Source organism: Struthio camelus, chromosome 9 (assembly GCF_040807025.1).
Source record: "Struthio camelus isolate bStrCam1 chromosome 9, bStrCam1.hap1, whole genome shotgun sequence".
NCBI lineage: Eukaryota > Metazoa > Chordata > Aves > Struthioniformes > Struthionidae > Struthio > Struthio camelus.
In genome coordinates, this window is record NC_090950.1 from 22,273,892 (window position 1) to 22,289,303 (window position 15,412).

The window sequence follows — 15,412 nt, forward strand, 5'->3', positions numbered from 1 at the left end:
AGTTTATCCTACCAAGTTACTATCCCCACCTTTCCTTTTTCAGTGTATTCAGAGTTTTCCTACTCTCTGAAACCCATGTACATGCATAGTTACTTACACCAGTGCCTGATGTCACCAAATAAACTGTATTAAAAATAAAACCAGGCAAAATGATCCTTGTGTTGGCATGGAACTGTTCTCTCGTGCCCCCTTTTCTTGACATACAATTGATAACATTTGTTGGATTTATATTTCTGGAAGAAAACTCAATTTTAATAAAACCAATTTTTCCCAGAGAAATATTTTAGTTTTCCCACAGTGTTTCAATTTTGTCAGACTACAGAAGGTGAAATATTTCATTTCTGACCAGTTCAACTCAAACTGAAATGCAGCCTTTTGAACCAACCCATTCTATGTATTCGTTTCCTCAAACAAATCATGAGTCAACTTTCTATATCAGGGCATTTCTTCATGAAAATTCTAAGACTTTAAAGTCTTATATAAGTCTTCTAGTTATCCTGGTTAAGAGCTGAGTACAAAAAACTAACCTCCACTCCAAGGAAACTCATTACCAAAAAGATAGCAACCCAAGCAAAGAAAAGTCCAAAAAAATGGATTCTGAAGGGAAAGAAGAGTTACTTTTAATGAAAGCTATCAGGGAACCAAGATTTCAATAATATTTTTGATAAACGTAAAAGCGAACTATGAAGTAAGTTTCATAAAGATTAGTACAACGCTTGCAAAAGTAAAGCTATGCGAGTAGCGTGACAGCCAAACAAGCATGATCCTTATATCCTTGAGCAAGCAAATGTTTCATTTCAGCTCTTGGCCATCAATACTTACATACTAAGAACAATCTGTAACGCATTTGGTAAGAGGGAATATCAGGAATTAGTATTTCCAAAGCACAAGAACTGTTTGTAGACTGGGAACTGAGTAACAACCAATTGATTTAAGTGAGGCTTCAATACACAGAAATGGAAATTACACAACACATTGCTACTGCATTTTAACTCGTCACCTACAGTTACTGTTAGACACTTGCAAAATTCACTAGCCTTACATCTGCCTGGTAACTGTGAACATTAATGCTAGGTAGCAAGAGGAAAGCAATGGATGCGGCCTTAATGTCCAAAATGAAAATTGGGAAAGGTGACAAAACTGTGTCTGACATCTCAGATCCTAACTGATGCACAGACTTTTCTTGCAGAGAGATTGCCAAAGAGTAACTTCACATTCTCTGAGTGAAATTACCAGGAAGTGGATGATTCCTCTGTGTAATGGATGAGTTTTGGATGATTTCTTCAGGATGCAAATACATGCAAAGTAGCTGAAACATGTCCATAATTTCCCTATAACAAGCCTGAGGATCAAATTCACTGCAAATAAAGTCCCCCAAAAGGTTAAGAAAATCATCAAGAAAAGAGTGGTAAAAAAAGAGGTTACAGGATAAATTTTAAAACATAACAGAAAAACAGATTTCTTGTTTTACAAAATAACACGAAATCCACGTTCTCACATCAGGATCCTTCCTGCAGGATAATAGGCACTGTATCGTTGCAGCTAGTGAATAAGGGAGGATATACAGATCCGTGTGAACAAAATTAAAAGAAGTTCAAAGCCCACAAACGCCATCTTTTCAGAAATGTCTAAGACAAGCAGCAGCAAATATCTGGCTAAAACAGTAAAATGTGATGCTGATGTTATGAGCTGAAGCAGTTTGTCATCTCAGTCCATATCAGTGATTTCTTCATATCATTCTCAAGGACTGCCAAGAATAAGGAAAGGAGTGATGGGAAGACACTGATAGCAGAGCACTTTTAAGAAGAGCTGAACAAGCAAGCTCCACAAGAGACTTAACTGTCAGTTAAGCAACTGAAAGTATGTGTCATAATAGCTTGCCACAAAAAGAAAGAAAACGGTGACATTAGAACCCAGGAAAGCTGCAAATAAAGAACAAATAACTAGGTAAATGTTGAAAGCTTGTAATGACCACAGATCAAAAAATAATTTTTATTGATATAGAAGTAGGGAAACGCCAGCCGAACATGGGAAAAGTTATATTTAAATACAAAAACAAAGATACCTAAAAGATTACAACAATTAGTGAAACTGATTGATAGGTAAAAAACTCTAAGGTATCATTGTAAGTGCGATAAAGGAACTGGAAGAGGTGAAGTTAAAGCAAGAATGGAAGTTGCCTGGCCATGTTTTTCACCCTAAGAATAACCCAAAAAAGCATTACATGGCAAAAATTGTTCCTTCTACAGTCTTAAAATTGCAAAGATTTAAGAGAACAATCTCCAACATAAAATAGATCACATTGAAGTTATTTGATTTCTTTATTTGAAAAGATTACAAGTCTGGTTGATAAGGTAATAGTGTTGAAGTAATATAACTGAATTTTAAATTGTATAACTTGGTATTACAGGGCTTTTTGCTTAAGCAGCTAGAACAAAATAAGCTGAGCATGACGCAGACTAATTGAAAGGTGAGCAAGGAACTGTCTTCCCACATGCATTTTTAAAATGTTCGCAGAGATTTGTTCTTGACTCTACGTTACTTAATGTGTTTTTCAATTACCTAAAACCATTAATTTAAGAAAATCTAAAAATGTTATTTATAAAGCTTGTAACTCTCAAAATGATTGAGAGAACAGTGCAACTTAACAGGGCATATCACTAACAGAGATGGCAAACATCGAGTCAGCTCAATACAAATACACAAATATTGTGCTTCAGTATAGCAAATGTAAAGCCACACAACATTCAAGGTACCTTGTCCCAAGGAAAGTGGGAAGACTAGAGTTAGATGCAATGTACTGAGGCTCTGCGCAAAGTTCAAGAGTCTTGGAACCAAACCTGCCTCAGCCACATACAGGCCAAGGAGTAATGAGTGCCAGTCTCGCTGAGTGAATGATCGGAAGATGAGTTGGACGACACATACGTCTCAGCATACCTGACCAAGGGATTTATAAACACATCCTAGATAGATGCCAGGGACAGACAAACCCTGCAGCAGAACAGTGGGCACTTCCAGGGCAAAGAGTTTGACCTCAGAAGAGCCCCAGGCCTAGAATATAGCTCCGAGGATGGTATTCTCCCCCTCCAGTTCACGATCCAGCAGCCTGAAATGACCTGGTGGGTCTGTCTGTGTGTTCAAGGCTAAGAATAGATAAACTGCAGAGAGGGTCATTCTCAACTTAATGCACCAGCTCCAGAGGCTGAATTCACATAGCTAAATCATTTCAGCACAGAAAATGATAAGAGCGTTTGAGATAGGTCCTGACTTACTTGGGCTGGTTAGATTCAAAATGAAGGTGACTGACTTACCCAGCAGGGAGTGTTGCAAATGAGCCTTTCGCTCTTAACACTTTCATCACCACAACGACTGCAGATAGCCAACTTGGCAGATAAGTACCTGGAACAATATAGGCAGAAATGTGGCTGTCAGACCCCAGTAACAAAGCAATGCAAAACTCTCAGTTTCCAGAAAAGCAATGTGTAGAGAAAGCTCAAAGGGAATGAGCACACGAAAGAGAAACACACATTTTGAAGGGATCCAGGCATATGGAGATACCAGTGATGCAAGATCTGAAGCAGTTTTAAAATAGAAGACGTAGAGACAAGCGAAGGGTGACAAGAAACAATAATATACAACTACAGTGGACAAGCAAGCTAATGAATAAAGACTGCAAGACTAATGTGAACCCCCCCCCCCAAGTCTTTGTTTTTAAACGGTTTGTATGTAAAAGAACAATTTAATTCTCTCAATGTTTTATGGAAGGGGAAGTAGAAAACAAGGAAAAGGTCACATCACTATAAGAATTTCCTTCAAAACCAGGACTGGGATACACAGGAGTTTATAATGTGTATACTTCTAAACAAGCACTTTAAAAAAAGCTCAAGTTATAAGCATTGACCTATAATTGAAATTTACCTTATACAATATGAATGATAAGCATGCTTTCCTTTATTTCCTACCCCATCAAGTATCTCAGGGTGCTTTGTCATTATTAACTAGATTTTAGGTTTATCAAGGCAAAGCTATCTATTCCTTATATGACTCCAGTGCTACAATGAATAATGGAGCAGGCAAGTATTAATACCCCTACATTTACATGCTAGGAATTTAAATGATAGTGAGCTGTAAAATATAAAAGGCAGAATCAGCCCAGCTCAATAATATACTGTAATTACTACACTCAACTGGTAGCAATACATCATCCCAGATTAGTATAAGTGGAGCTGTACCAACCCACATTACCTTTATCCACCTGACACTTCCCATTGTAAATCCTTTGCAGCCAGGTGATTACAAGTCCCCAAAGTCTTTAATCAGGGTGTGGAAATAAAGCTTGGTAAAAACCAAGGGAACAATGAGATAGAAATAGCCACATGTGCGTTACAGAAAGGCAGGAAGGCTTGTAACCACTAGAAGATAAAACATCCTCTTACCAAGCCTGCAACTGGGACTGGCAGTTCAGAGTCTTTAATTACACCATCAGTCCTGTTTTTTGTCCTCAGAGGGTTTTTCCTCAAGCAGGGCTATTTCCTGTGGAATTTCAGGTTTGACAGCTTGACTCAGCAGTCTGTCTCCAAACATAGTTTGAATAAAAGATTTGGGTGAGAGTTCTGTATTTATGTATCTTAAGGGGAAGAAAATAAAGCAATAGCATAGAAGCTTAATAATCCTCCATCACACAGTCACTGTCAAATCTCTAGCACAGTGGCACAGATAGCAACTTTTTTGAAATATAACACAAATTGCATTACATTGCTAACAAAAGAGATCTGTTTTGCAATGCGACAGTAAGCCTGTATACAAAGCGTGGTGCTGAGAAGTCCTGTTCATGTCTTTCTCCCCTGTACGGAGAGGTTTTTCTTCCTGGTTTTCTTCTGCAAGGAGTTGGATGATGGCAACTTGCACTGTGAGATGCTATTATGAAAGAACAGGGACTGAGGCTTACACGTTATCTTTGGGAAGAAATTCCCTTCACAATTGATCTTACAGCACGAACTGTGCCGCAGCAAGCTCTGTTAATCTGCCCTCTCTCTTTGCATCCCTCTCAGTCAGGTTCTTTATTGCTTTTCTGCTAACTCCCTGAGGCAGGGAGTGACATGGCTAACCAGAGCCACTCCATGTTCTACTCTGGAAGAAAACCTTCAGATGATGTTGCTTCCAGGCTTGCCATTTAGCTGCGTGCCATGGAGAAATAACTTCCAGCATCTACAGCAATTCCACTAGTGTGACCTTCAGGAAAGATGGTAAGCATACTCCGCAGCTTTCAGCATTTGCCAGTTACCTGTGGATCAAAGGCTAAGGTGGGTGGCAGCCATTCAAGCTATACAGCAAATTAATATGCAAGAGATTAGCAGTTGCATCTGGCAAAGAAAATGCAGTCCTTTAGACATGAGTTTCTCAATTAGTTGTACCTGAAATAACTGCAGTACATGGACAGGTCCCCATACATCAGCAAGTTTGACCAAATTTTTATTTATTTTCCCAATTGTCATGTTATTGCTTGTGCATTACAGTAGCAATGTCCAGGATAGCCCCTTTCCCCCAAAAATGTTTGGTGGGTGTGGAGTTAAAAAAGTTTGAGAAATACTGCTTTAGATCAAAACTGTTGCTCCTCCTATACGTATTATGCCGTGAGCAATTTTATTGCTTGCATTAGTACTGCTGAGAGAGGTTTCAGAACATTTGACATAAACTAGTGAAGCCATCTCTGACCACAGAAAACAATAGATGATCTGGCACTTTTACATATTGTCACTGGCAGTTCCTCTACAGTGTCTGGTTTTGTGGGACAGCTTGAATGAAGTTACGTGCAGAGAGTGGGGATGCCGAGTGTGCAGGAGACTGGATGAGCCGTGTAGTTCTGACCCTGGGGACAGAGAGGGAGAGAAGAAGCACCCTCAGGGGCTGAGGAACTATTATACAAATGGGGAAAAGTGGAGAGCCAGAGAAGCAGCTTCTTCTAGACTCGTTTCCTTCACAAAAGGTTTTTCTTCAGAACATCTTATAAACCATTTCATTAACTGGAAAAATCCATTCAGTTTGTAGTGATTCTTAGGACATGTATTTGAAAGATCAGCTACCCATCCTCAAAACATCCCCTCTGAACCTACTCTCTGAAGCCTTCAGATGCTTCACTCAGATTGTGTCCTTTCACCTCACCAATTTGCCCTTGCTCTCATTTTTCTTGCATTTCACACCACTCCTTCCTGTCAGAACAGCCACATGCAGAAATTATCTCTAAGCAGCTCTCACAGGCTATTAACATTTATGCAGCAGTGCTGGAAACAACAGCAACAAGCACCTAAAAAGACAGTTCAGTAGTGCCTGGCAGTTTCCATGGCAAGATGATCTCACCTAAACCTTCCACAGATTTATAACCAGTTTGAGCTGGATCAGTGCCCAGAAAGCACAAGTTGGAAAAAATCTCAATGAATTAATAGAAAGAATTAGTCCCTTTACCATCCTGTGAGCTTCACAGGCTTTATTACTACGGAATATGTCCCCATCTCTTCTGTTAAATATTTATAGAAACAGCCAGATAATTTATTCTACTGCTGAACTTGATATTTCCTGTACACTTTCATGAGGAGATCATACTGACTGCCTTTTTCTTTTTCAGAAACCAGGAGACAAAACAGCATGAGAAGAAAATGTTTATATTATAACTCCAGAAACCGTACAGCTCACAGACACAATGCAAGGCAAGACAATGGTGTTTTTCCAGCATTTCATGGCTGGTTTTGTCCACTTGTCTGTATAAAAAAATGTCTGCAACAATGTGAAGGCCAAACTTCTTTTTCTACTAGTCCTTCCTACAGATACTTAATTCTATTAAATATGTGCAATTCCACATACCCTATTTTTACTATTTATCCCTCCCCCATTTTAATCCATGTTCCAGGCTGAAGAGAATGTCATTAACTGTCACAAGCAAATTTCTCCTGCCTAGCAGACATTATTCTTCAAATGTGCCCTGTCTGATCTGAACTAAGGTAAAATCTTCTAAACGATGCGGTCACAACTGCATGAGAAATTTCATAACTGTTTTTAATAAATACATGTTTTACCCCCAGAGGTCCTTGTAGCGTTCAGTTTTTGGATGCAGAAGAGATAACTGCATGACTAAATGAGAAATGGAACCATAAATAGATATTGCAAACACTGAGTTTTGAAAAATTAGCAAAAATCTCATCTACAATTGGTAACAAAGATGAAATTGCTTTTACTGACAGAATGAACTTGTAACTATGCAAAACAAGGGTCTAAAAAGTTTTAGAATAACTGAAAAGCTTTTTTATCACATTTTCAGAAACAGTTTTTCTTTTTTAGTCAAACTTTCAAACAATCTATACTTCAACCTAAGGCTCAGCAACACCATAGAACTGGTGGACCAAAAGGTTGAAATAGCAAGAAACAAAATACCTGTCAGCTAGGCACTGTAACAAAGTTTTATGCCTATATTGTGCGTCTCAGTATAATTGTATTAAAATAAACAGTACTAGCAGCACATGTAGGAAGGTAGCATCCTAGTATCTGTTAATTTCAAACTAACTGAACTGAACCACCTGTCAGGCTGAATTTCTTTTTAAAGTTCAGCGAAAGGTGGACAGCAGCATCCAGTAACAAAGATTATTTTTCCCATGCTAAAGCTCAGTTCAGACCCTAGCGTGCACTAAAGTCAAGTGTTTAATTACGAGACACATGCTACCACAGCACTGTGTCAGTGCCCAGGCAGTCCCTGCTCTATGAACAAACTCAGATTAAACAGCAACTTCATCTCCTGTCCCAGGCCTTGGTCTCTGATGCAGAATTCTGATGCTGTCATGAAGAGAGAGACAATAGCAAGACAGTCTTCTGACTAGAGCAACACTAACCCACTTTGAGAGTTGGTTTCTCACCCTGAATGCTTGTGTAATGCTGGGCAAGTCACAGTCCCCAGCTTTCAGGTGTAACTGATGGCTAATTATATGTTCACTAAATGGAATCTGTCTTCAGAAAACAAAGCTCAGGTCTGCAGAAGCTTAAAGTACTCATAGTACTCAAGTACCTAGTACTCAAGACTATAGAGAAAACATGGACAACCCTTCCCATGAACGATGTCCATCCAGTCCCATGGGGATCGTGTGAATAACACTGAACAAACAGTAATGAAATTTTGGCATGCATCATAATGCAAATCTACAAAGAAACTAACTTAAGACCATGAATAATCTTAAATGCAGAATTCCCTGCATTTGGGAATTTGGGAACTTGAAAATTCCACTATGCATGCATAACAAAGCAGGTATTTATAATGCAATATGCACTCAAACAGGTATCAATGGGGAGTGACAGATGTTGCTAAATACAAACAGACATGGGAAAAATTGAGCAATAACCCTGGTAAAGAGGTGTTAAATTACACTGCTTGTGACCTGTCCTTAACACAAAATCATCTCTTCAACTTCTGTGCTTACAGGCTAGCCCACTAAGGAATCAATGGTCAACACTGATCTTTCAGAAAGAGAAGACAGATGGGAAGATAGTTTGCTAACTTTCTTCATTGCACTGAGTTGTGGAGACATCTTCTACCAGGCAGGCTCCAGGAGGAGAGGGCTTTCTTTGATCAAATGATGGTGGTGTTCAGGGAGAGCTATTTGGGTGATCTCTGTCTTAGTCTTCCCCTGTCAGACACAGCTTAAACATCAAAGGCAGGTAATTTTCGGTTCTAACTGACTCTACTCCCTTAGCCCCCACAGAAGCTCACATACAAAACTGAATAAAAACCACTAACAAGCTAAATTGATGAACAATAGCCAGAATTTTTCTATTTAGCATTTCCTGTTTTGGGGTTTTTTCAACCTTTATAGCAGAGTTCTCCTCTTTCCCTTGGCAGTACTTAACAGCAGATAAAGGAAAAAAGCAGGGTAAGTGGAACAAATGTTCTCCTTCCAAGCCTAATAGATGCAATTCTCGTATTGCAAATTTTATAATTACTTTTTTTTCCCCAACATTTGGACCTGCTCTGATGCCACTATCTCACTTAGGGAAAATCAGGATTAATGCAAGACTGTAATTTATTTGGGAGCTTCCCCAGTGCCCTGCATTCCCTTCTGTGGGAGAGCTTACAAACAGAGAGAACATGGACTTCTTATCTGAATCAGAGGGCAGAAGAATGTGAATTTCACAGTGCATAACATCCATGTACCTACTCAGAGAGACATCTCAGAGGCACCGTGTTTTAACAAAGTCCCCAAGAATCCTATTCAGAACATTGTATTGTTGCATTAGAATTTCAGTGTTTGTATACAGCAGTTTCTTCTCATCCACAACCAGTCTAATATTCAGGGCAAATTAACACGCAATGAGTTCCAGAGTACCACAGTGAAACCGGTGCATTTAAAGCTCCCTCTGTGCTACGCTACTTACAGCAAGGCTTGCAATGCAAACACAGCCCTTTCAGAGGGATCTTTGCTGCCCTCTGCCCGGTTCCTCGGAGGATGCACGGCTGAAAGACAAAAGGCGGAGATTTTTTTTTAAGATTTTTTTTCTCTCCTGCAGAACTCATACTTAATCTATACACTATACTGAACTAAACAGCCTTCTCTCTAACTGCCGCTCATGTTTTTCCTGAACGGTGCCCAGAAACAGCTTCCCTACAGCAGCATCACACCAAATACGTGCATTACCACTAGATACCTTGATTTAAACAGCAAATTCCTGCAAAGATGTGTCCCTTTCTGCCATGACTCAGGCCAATACCACAATAGTCTCAAAGACCAGCAAGCCTGGACTCCTGTGTGTGTCTAACTGCAGGTGCCATAATTCAATGGTGATCTTAAAACATATCAAATCATTTTAAAAGTGCAATATGGTCTGCATTTCTATACGACATAGTTTGCTGTTCATGAGTGCTGAAGCTAATGATACCCTAATAGTCCATGCAGGGTGGTTGCTATGATACTTGTACCTACCTAAAACTACTCAAGAGTAGGCTGAGTGAAGCTACCTGCCTTATAAGACAAATTGGAATAATCTATAGTTTGCAGGTGTCAATTTGAGATAAATTTAAAAGGCAGCATGCATGCTTATGTGACTGTATCACTGGAATAAACATTTTTATAGTATTCCAAATCTTTCAAAAAGGAATACAATCCAAAACAGTCTGAAGTCTTACTTCAAAATATTTGAAAAATATAGAAAATATTCTCCACTTTACCTTATAGCTCTGGAATAACACCATTTGTGAAATCATTCCCTCCGTAATACTCCTTAAAATGTATTCCTTGTAGAATATCATCATATCACTAGCTAAACCCAGAATATACTCATATTATTAGCTCATCGTCTGTCTCATCTATTGTATTCCATCAGCTATTTAGGGAAGTGGCTACAATTATATTACTGTTATTTCTTTAACATTAGAATCTCACTCTTCAGGATAGAAAATAAATAGTTCCTGGAGTGTTGGCTAAAAATCCCATAGGCTGAGATTTGTTCACAAATATTAGGACAAGTTCATAAGCTTTTCACTCAGAGAAAGAAAAAGTAACAAACTCAGTTGAAATATTATTCCAAATTAACCCAACTCATTAGGAATTTTCTAGGGCAATGACCTGAATGGAAATACAGTTTCAGATAACCCCTCTTAGAATTTTATGAAAGAAAACTTTCTATTTTTCCCACTAAATCTTTTATTCAAGAAAACCTAAGGAAAACATTTTAGTTCAGACACCGAACTTCAGTTGGAATACTCCCGCTTATTGAGGCATTTTGAGTCACTGCAATATTAAAATGTGTTTTTCTGCTGCAATTTACTGCTATGTGGGAACCATAATGCTCAAGAAACAGCAGAGGAAGGATATCGCCTCAGAAAACTCCCCAGGAAGGAAAGAAGGAAGGAAGGGAGCTGTTGGAATAGGGTCACTTTCATCTCTCCATCTATCTTCTGTATCTTCTGTCATTAGAACCAACAAGGAGAGACATCAGTATTAAGTCCATCTTAGGACCTGGTCTCACTCTTTTAACCTCATCTTGTCCATTCAAGAATCCAATTCATAGCCTTCGAACTTTCAAAAGGTAACAAATCCAAATAAAATGGTGTTGCCTTTAAGCATCCGTGAACCAAGACTAATTTGGGAATACAGGTTTTTCATCCTGCTGCAGTCATCAGCTTGGGAACTGATAGCATCAAGAAAACAGTTCTTACCCAGGCTTGGTATTTATAATAACCATCAGGGTACTTAATTAAATATGGAGTGGTACTAGATGCAGGACAGAATCCCATTCAGTATATCCTTGCAGGTTGACAGAGTACCATTCATAAGTGTTTCCTGAGTTTTTGCTTCACGTACTCCACATCTCCCTAGATTCTTACCGAGATTGTGTCAAAGTCGCATTAAAAAGCAGTAAATTACATTAAAAGATTCTCTCCTAACAACAGACCTCTTGCCATGTCATCAAAGAAAATTAAGTTAATTGGTGACTATTTGGTGAATCCTGACTTGTCTGTTTTCCTCCCAGTGCTTCCAATTTGATTATTTTTGCCAGGATTTTCTGAGAAGTTCAATTAGGCTGGCTGATTTATAACTGTCCAGCTTCTCCTACCTGTTGAAGATAGGCAAAAGTTTGACCTTTTCTCATCCTCCACAGTTTCTCACAGATAATTCCTAATTGCTCTGAGCCTGATACTGTCCTCTAAGTACCTTGGAATGAATCAGCCCAACAAATTTGAAAACATCAAACTTATCTAATTATTTTCTAACCTCTTCTTCCTAATCTAGACAGAAATCTTCCATGAATGTCACTGGTGTTAAATATAGCATCCTCCAGATACCATTTCCATTTTTATTGACAACCAAAGCCAAAGAAGGCATTAAATTGCCTATTTGCCAGAGAGCCTTCCTAATATACTGCAGCTGCAAGAAATCAGCACTTGCCTTGGTCCTCATTTTAATACCAAAACACAGAATTTCTGCTCTTTATTATTCACAATACTTACTTACAAAGTAAATGCTTTGTATACAAACTTTAAATATTTACGGACTGAGCAAATTTTCCGGGAACACATCAAGAACTTCTGGATCTCAACATTTGCATCTCATCTCAATATTCACTGGCAAACTCTTCAAGGAATGAGACAGTGCAGAAGCATTCACTTTAAATTGCACTTCTGACACTGGGCAGACACTGGAATATGTTTCTTAAGGCTTAAGAATCAAGGGCAAGAAATGTTTCCCTATTAACATGGAATCTGTATTAAATAACTCCACCCTACCCTATTTCTTGTCCTTGTCCTTCTCTCAGTCTTTTGTAGGAACCACATTTTTCTCACTGTTAAAGGGGTAGGAAAGGCCCAGTTCTTCCTGTGGATGGGTCACAGCACAGAGTGGAAATGTCTGATCAAGAACTTTGCAGGAGTCAGCTCAGAGCTCAGATAGGCGCTCTCCGCGGAAAGGCAGGATCCTGCCCAGGCCAATCCACCCTAGCTGAGAACCAGGGCAAGCTCCCTGCTCTGAGCTCAGCCCTTCACCTTCATCAGAGGACTCCTATGGGTTCATAGGGCTTTGCAAAATGCAGTGGAGAGGGAAATAAATAAGCTGGTGTTTTAAGACTCTGAGCCTCTCCCAAGTGCTAGTTGAACAGCTTCAACTTTTCTTCTCCGCATTTTTGACCTTTTCCTTTATAGTCAGATCTTCCATTGCATCACTGAGCAGTTGCATGGTGCTGCTGTGGGGAGTTGCAGGGGAAGAGCTCAGCAATGAAGGGTGGTCAGGGTGACAAAGAACAAACCAAAGAATTTTTTTATCTGATAAAACCTGTGTGTTTAAGCCTGACCATCTTCCCATATTTGTAAACCAAAATGAACTTTCAGTTTGCTTCCTCTTCCAGGAAAATAGTCTGATCTAACCGTGGGTCAGTGAGTTCCCCTCCCTACAACACTATGCTCCTTGACTGGTCACTCAAGGCAGCTCCCAATCATTCTTAGAAGTTGTGTCTATAATGATTTTGAACTGTGATCTAAAAGGTGTGAGACAGAGACCAACCTGCGCACTGATGTGATGATCCTGGAGAACAGCAGTCCTTTAAAAAAAGGCCCAATGTGAAGGAACCGGGCACTGAAGTGTGATCAGCTTTACAGGCTAGCATTACCCAAGGTCTAGAACTGTCACCTCTAAACACACGACGTCACCATCTGGGCACACCACAAGGAATGTCTCAGCTGTGACGCAATAACGCACAAGAGCTGAAGACTTGAGAGTAGCTGATCCTTTGTCAGACAACAGAAACATTGAAGGAGAGACATGGAGGGAGGGGGAACCAAATAAAGCAACCGACTAATCTCAGCCATCACAGAGTTAACTAAAGACGACAACTGTCCAGGAGCAAAAGAAGCAGACTCAGCTATAATAGCAGGCTGGTCAGCATCCATGATGCGCGGCATAGACAGCGAGCGTGTCAAGCCCTCTCTCTCCTGAAAAGCGAAACTGAGCAAAGCCCGAGAAATACCGCAGAAGCAATAAACAAAACCAGAGAGGAGTGAAGGATATGGTGGAGATCTCCAAAACATCCCTTTCTTTCAGATTAGCAGCCCTGGAGGGACACCACTCAGCAGCCTGACAAAGGGGCACCGTGGAGCCAAGGCAGCAACCATCAGAATGAACATGCAAGTCACAGATGGGCTGCTTTTACTCTCAGCTTGACTGGCCTTCTGTAGCAACATCAGCCATGTTTTAAAAGGCTCAAAAAGACCAGCTCTTATTATAACATGAACTACAGTGAATCACTTTTAAAACACGCCAGGAGAGAAGAGAAATAAAGACTTTGAAAAGCATTCCTCCTCTTCCCCGCCTGCTGCACTCTGGCAGCTCCTGGCTGCTCACAGCTGCTCTCAAGGTAATACCTGGGCCTCCCATCTCCCTGCTGTGACCCTTCTGCTGATGTCCTGCTGCCACATCTCGCATGCTGGGCTATCCTCTCCCTCAGCATCTGCACACAAAGGAATTACAAAAAAAAATTATAAAGCCACAGTGAGCACTTCATGTGACAAACACACATTAGCACAACCACGCATGAACAACCTACCCACATACAGTGCATAATTCTCCTCTGAAGTGCCCTGTGTGTGTCCTCTTGAGCATTATCAAATCTCTGGACAAGTCGCAGTTACATCCATTGCTTCGGCTTGTGTCCTTCCCACAGGTTTAGGCAAATCAACCTGCTGCGGCTGTGTATGGGCCTTCCTGGGCAAGCTCCTTTTTAGGCCTGTTAATGAGCTTCCCTTCTGAAAGGATGTCTGGGGAAGTGTTTGACCTTCAGGAGTGACAGCATCACATAGTTACGATGTTAATCCTTGTAATACTACTGCTGTTTGCAGCTTCGTTTTCAAGAAGCGCTGATAGCTCCAGTGTCCCCAGATCACAGTGCTTTCTTCTTTGCTTAAGCTATCCGTGCACACATGCTAATCCACAGAGTTTGACATCAGTTTTTAACAGGGAATACAGTTTTCTGTCAAATAAAATGTCAGGATGTGATGTTCTGTATTTCACTAGTGCTGTTCTGCCATTTATTTTAATAACAGCTAAATATCAGGCGCTTTACTATTTTTATGCCATGTTCCATCAGCTATTGAATTAGAAATAATGAGGCAGGTCTAAATTTGTGCTTCACTGTAAACTGTCTAAACTCATCTCAGTCACACAGTGGCCAACATCTAGTGATGACTGATTTAACAGATGAGGGTCTGGTTAGCTGTTGCATCCTCTCTCACCAAGATAGGAATATTAATGAAGGGTAAGTTCACTTGCATTTTATAATTCTTTTCCATATAATATAAACAAATTTGTATTTACTGCGGGAACCAATTTCTTCCTTTTCTGCTATTATAGACCCTTTCATTGCATTTGACCAGTACTTTGTGTATGTGACAAGCCTTTGTAGCTTCAGCTATACCACTTAACTTCAGAGGCAATTACATGGCATCTCTAGTGTTTTCCATGTGTGTTTTTCAATTATAGTCAGCTCTCTAATTCTAGCAGGCTCCTCAATCCAAACCGTTCCATGAAGGATCTCCTTGCACCTTCAGTAGCAACTGCCCAGTGCTGATCCTGACAGGAGTCAATGCACAGAACAGGAGTAAACACTTGATCTGTTAGAAAGGGCTTTTTAAAAATTAACTTGGTAGTATTTTAAAACATTAAAAGTATTTTCCCTAAAAGAAATCCTCTGTCTGCATCTTCAGCACATGAGAGAGTTTCAGCCTGGATCCTTTCTCCATCCCTCTCCCACCAAATATCCTCTGGCAGATTTAAAGATGCCTTATAAATATTCTGCTGGGTCAAATCTCATAATTCACAGTGAACTGTAAATCAGCCATAAATAAAACCAGTTGATATTTTTTCCTTCATATCTTTTATTAGTGACCATCAAC